This window comes from Lycorma delicatula, chromosome 12, assembly GCF_047948215.1.
Source record: "Lycorma delicatula isolate Av1 chromosome 12, ASM4794821v1, whole genome shotgun sequence".
NCBI lineage: Eukaryota > Metazoa > Arthropoda > Insecta > Hemiptera > Fulgoridae > Lycorma > Lycorma delicatula.
The window spans coordinates 76,470,108-76,476,129 of NC_134466.1; positions in this window are offsets into that span (position 1 = coordinate 76,470,108).

Sequence of the window (6,022 nt, forward strand, 5' to 3'; positions counted from 1 at the left end):
AGTATTTTGGGAAACTTTATCTCACAATAACATTTGACTGAGTGGGCCTAGACCAAAACCCTTTTGGATCTAGGCAAATCACAACATCTACTTTCGTTTGGCCCCAAAAAATCTTTTTCAAATTTGGGGGCCCAAATTTTGGGAATTTTGAACCCCCCTCGTGCGGGGTATCAAAGTGGTAGGAAATGGGTGCAGAGCCCAAATATACCGATATAAGCATATTACTCCACCCACATGGAACAGAGGATGGAGACAAGTGCTGCTGGGACATCCACGGCACACGGCAGTAAAGAAAGGAAGGTTGTTGAGTCCAAGTGCATAAAACCTGCTAGGGCGGGCTCATCCGAAGACAAGGAGGCCCCGTTGGCATTAAAGAATATAAGGTATAGATTGGGTAATGCCCTTCTACAATTGCGACAAAGCCTGGAAAAATCCAGCCCGGCTTTTATAAAGGCACATGAGAAGGAATTGACAGGTATTTACAAAGATTTACAGTTGGTAGACGAGGAGGCATTACGAGTTGATACAAACACACAAGGGACCCAAACTGACAGGTTACAGAAGGATACAGACATTTTGGAATATAACTTAACTGACGAACAATTAGTGGAGAGATTATCCGAGAGATGGTCAACATGGGCCATGAACCGAATTGCGCAGGTCAAGACTATAGACACAGGTGTAGACAGTTGTCGCTTTGTCGATTTAACTAAGCAGAGCTCAGGAAGTCAGTATCAGGACACCAAACCTGGGGCAATGATAATACAGGACTCAACTGTATTGGAGGATGGCCGTGTGACCACTCGTGGTACGAGATATACGGTTGTATATAGTTCTGATGAAGGAGACAAGACGGCTACGACCCAAATAATAAGGGCGATGAGAAGATTAGTTGGCAATTCCGAGGATGCGGTATTTGTCATTCCTCCAGGACCGATGGGGATAATAATTAGGAAGATAATAGTGTATTTATTGCGAGAGAAGAAGACACCACCCAAAATGTTTTTACCGAGTCTGGGCGACTGAGTCCGCTCCAGGTCAAAGTCGGCTTCGGTAAGGAGGGCCACCCCACCGGTTGCAGACAGTAAAACCGTGGTGGTTAAGGCGCCTGGTAAGACTTACGCTGAACTCCTTAGAACAGTAAAACATAGGGTTACTAAGGAAGAGGCTGGAGAAGTCCTCTCCATACGGAAAGGGCGTAATCAGGAGATGGAAGTTAGGATTCAAGGATCTCATAGGGCCGGTGAATTTACTAGCCTGCTGCCTATCCGGGCCACTGATCTCCAGGTAGACCTGAGGACTAGGGGCGACAGAAGGACTGTCGTCCATATTAAAGACCTCGATTTTGACACTAAGGAGGAGGATATCAAGGAGGCGCTGGATCGAGTCTTAGGGACGAAGAAGAGCTATAAGATCACGTCAATAAGGGGCGCTTACAGGGACACAAAGAATGCAACCGTTATAACGACACACCGGGGAGCGATCAAACTAACTACTCAGAGTGGGGTGGATAAACTGCAGAACATATATTAGAACAGAAGGAGAACGTTGTTACCGGTGCTGGTCAGTTGGACATAGTAGTAGGAACTGTAGAGGCCCAGATCAGGGCAATTTATGTTATAATTGTGGCGGTTCTGGTTACATTATTAGAGAGTGCAGGGAGGCAACTAAATGTCTGGATTGTCAAAGTGCCCTGCACAGGACAGGCAGTCAATAATGCAGTAGAACATGATTAAGATCCTGCTTACTAATAATAACCGGAGTCTCCTTTCAAATGATTTAGTAGAGGAAATTGCTGGTAGACATGGTTTTGATTTCGTAGTGGCTACTGAGCCGAATGTTTATGCGGCTGCTCGAAGGCAGTGGGTATCAGACACGGCAGGAACAGTGGCAATTAGAAGAGCCACTGGAAGCAGAGGATATGGGCTCTTTTGTAGAACTGAAGGAGTCGTAGCCGTCGAGCTGGATAACTATGTGCTATTCGGGGTTTACATCAGCCCCAACATAACCGTGGTGGCATATCAAAACAAAATAATACAATTACAACGTCTGGTTATGCAGTCCCCCAAAAAAGTCATTATTTTGGGGGACTTTAATTGCAAGACTGTGGCTGCTGGTGCACATACCAGCAATGCGAGGGGCAATGTTCTCGAGGACTTTCTGGCGACTACTAATACTACATGCCTAAATGACGGGACCCCTACTTTCAGTGCGAGGGGCCATGAGTCCGTCCTGGACTTAATCATCTTGGACGGGAGAATGGCTCTGAACCAGGTGGAGATAAAGATGCTGGACCAAGAGATCGGAAGTGATCACTACGCTGTCTCATTGGTTTTAAAAGAACATATGGCGACTCCCGCCGTGTCAGAACCGGTAAGAAAATTTACTGAGAGGCAAATCCAAAGGATTGTTGATGGAGCGGCGCACAAGATCATGAACAATAGAAGGCTGGATCCTGAATCCCTGCAGGAAATCATTAAAGGAGAGATCGCTAATATACCAGTTTCCGCTTATAAATACCACCCTGTTTATTGGTGGAATCAGGACTGAGCTACAGAGGCATAAAAGAACGGCCCAAAGACTGAGGGCTAGGGAGGGGACTACCGTGGAAGGCGAACAAGCAATGAGAGCTTATAAAAGGCTCGTAAAAAACTAAACTACCTGATTAAAAGTGCAAAAAAAAGCAAGTGGAAGGAGCTGTGCTGCGAGTTAGACGCAGACCCATGGGGGCGTGCTTTCCAGATTATCACTAAGCGACTGGGAAGACACTTGTCCAAACTAAATGGAGAGGAGATTGCTCGACAGATGTCGATGCTTTTCCCACGGGATGAAGGAGAAAGACGAGAGGTTGTCTTATGCGAACGTGGCAGGTTCGCACAAGATGAGGTGATTGTTGCTGTCAGCAAATTAAATAACAAAAAGAGTCCCGGACCGGACGGAGTCCCAGCAGCAGTGATAAAAGGCCTAATCAGGCTCGTCCCGTGGGAGATAACTGACATCATGAGTTACGGTCTGCAACATCGCACCTTCCCCCAGTGCTGGAAGGAGTCCAGGACTGTTTTTCTACCAAAGCTGGGAATTGGCTTTGGCATAAATGAGTACTGACCCATAAGCCTCATCAATAATATTGGTAAGGTAGCGGAGAGACTTGTGGCCAATATACTCCTAGAGGAACTCAATAACAGTGGAAGTTTACATGAAGGGCAGTATGGCTTTAGAAAGGGCCGTTCAACAATTGATGCCATCACCAGGGTGGTTAATTGGGCGAATGCTATGCGACAGAGGACTTGGAGGACGCGAAGAATACCTATGATGACCCAGCTGGACATTAAGAATGCATTCGGCTCCGTACCGTGGGCTGCAATTTTGGATGCACTACAAACAATGAACATCAGTGACCAACTAGTAAACCAGGTGCACTTCTACTCAAGTGACAGATGGACGGAAGTCAACGGATTGGAGGGAACGGGGCGGTTCCAGATCTTCAGTGGTGTCCCAAAGGGATCAGTTTTGGGGCCCCTGTTGTGGAATATATTCTACAACGGGGTTTTTGGACTGAACTATCCTGAAGGAGTCACAATTGTGGCTTACACAGACGACATTGCCATTTTAGTCAAAGACAAAGAAATAGATACTGTCGAGGATAAGGCCAATATATCTCTACGCTTGATTGATCAGTGGCTGAGAGAAAATGAGATGGAGGTGTCACAGGCTAAAAGTAAATGTATCCTCTTCACGGGTAGAAGAAGGCTTCGAGGTGTGAACGTCATGATCCGTGGAGAGGGTATAATAGAAGTTAACAGTACAAAGTATTTGGGTGTAGTACTCGACAAAAACCTTAAATTTAAAGGGCACATTGAGATGGTCTGTCAGCGTGTGGCGCCCACTATTAAGGCTATAAGGAGGCTGTTTGATAATCACTCAGTACCGGGGGTCCTCCAAAAGAAGACTTATCACATCTGTCATGATGTCATCTGTGCTTTATGCTGCACCGGTTTGGGTGCAGTGCTATGAATGTGCAACGAAATAAAATAAGAATGCGTAGTGTGCACCAGGTGGCGTTGCTGGGAGTTGTGGCCGACTATCGTACGGTGTCGTGCGACGCAATGTGTGTTCTTGCATCAACCCTACCAATTGATCTTCAAGTACATGGAAGAAAATTGAGAGCTGATGGACGAAATAGGGCCGAGACAGAAGCTATGACCAGGCGCATCTGGAAGGATATGTGGGCTGAGTCACCTGTAGCGGCCTGGACTGAGATTAATTTATAATTTAGATGCATGGTTAGACCGACAACACGGGGAAATGAATTTCTATATGACACAGCTTATGTCGGGCCATGGCTGCTTCGGCTACTATCTGAAGAGAATAGGCAAAAGGGAGACTCCACAATGTCAATACTGTGATGAAGTTGACGACGCGGAACACACGTTGTTTCAATGTCAAAGATGGGAACGAAACCGTTACTTTATGACAGTACACAACCTGGTAACGGAAAATCTTGTTGAGTGGTTGCTTTTGGCCAAAGAAAACTGGAAACAATTTTCAAGGTTTGGTGGTGAGATCTTAAGGATTAAGGAAGAGGAATCCAGAACATAGAGGGGTTAATAACATATCGTTGATAGGGAAGGGCGGATAGCCTCATCGCCGAGGGGCTCGTATGCCTTTGGTATGTGGGTTTCAAGGAGGCGGCGGGGACTCCTGGGGAGTCTTCCGCGATGGGTAAAACAAAAAGACCCAGACCCGGCCGGTGGGGTTGGCTTCTGGGTGTCTTGTGCCCTTGGTGCTGGCTCTGCCGGTTTGAGGCAGAAGGCATAAAGACCGAGACCCGGGTCCTGTTGCTGGGGGGGGGGGGGTGTGGAACGGCATAGCCGGGCTACATTCCCCCCGGCAGGGATTAGAGGCTGGCAATAAAATAAAAAAGGAAAGATCCGGTACCAGGGTGGTCGACCTGCAGTGCCGGGTGTAAAACCGATGGGTGGGAAGACCGCCTTAGAGTTTTAAGGACACGTCCCTGGGTCGAGTATACTTAACTGGATGCCGGCCCAGGGACGTAGGAGAAAAAAAAAAAAAATTCAATTAATGAATTTTATTTAAGAACCTTTAATTTTTTTTTACATAGTATATCACTTTTAACATTTCATATTTTAGGATTTTCTTTTGTTGTAATTAAATGCTTAAAGTTCAGATTAGAGGTCCAAAATATAAATTAAATGCAAGTTACCATAAATTCCAAATTTAGAAAAAAACATTAAACGGTTTTTAATTATTAAGTTTTAGCTAGATAAACCTAACTCGTTTGTTTTGCATGATAAATTTGGATTTATTTTCCACATATTTTGGTTCCAATGGTTCATTCAGATCGCTAAGGTATGAACTTCTAAGAGGATAAACGAGTATTATATAATACTCTTATACTATACTATTAGTATACTCTTATACTATTATAATACTTTATAAGTATTATAATTAACACATCCAAAGAAATCTGGTGTTTATTCCAGCCTATCTATTTACTAATACCTTACACTGAAAAAGGCTGGAAATTTCAAATATGTTCTTAAATTTTTCAGATTTCACCTAAAATTCACCACCCTCAATGATTACTTCAGTTAACTATCTAACCAGAATAGGAAAGTCGAAAAATTAATGAAAACAGACATTCACTCTTCATTATCTCAGATTACATCTAACAATTCATCGCCCACAAAGACTGCTTCAGTAACTATCTAATCAAGATAAGAAATAGGTCATCCACATGACTTCCTTGTACGCCTATTATACTACATATAACTTTTTTTTTCTATACTTAATTTAAACTTATTTCATTTGAAAGTGAGATACGATCCTCCAATTCTAATAAAGTGGACAGTTACACATTGCTGAAACTAGAGAATATGTACACAAATTAAAATCAGAAGAATTATAGCAAACCAAAGAGCAATTAAATGATTGGCAACAAAGAACAAATAAATGAAATGATAATCAACTCTGACTTAGGGAATATATTGTCCAACAATAT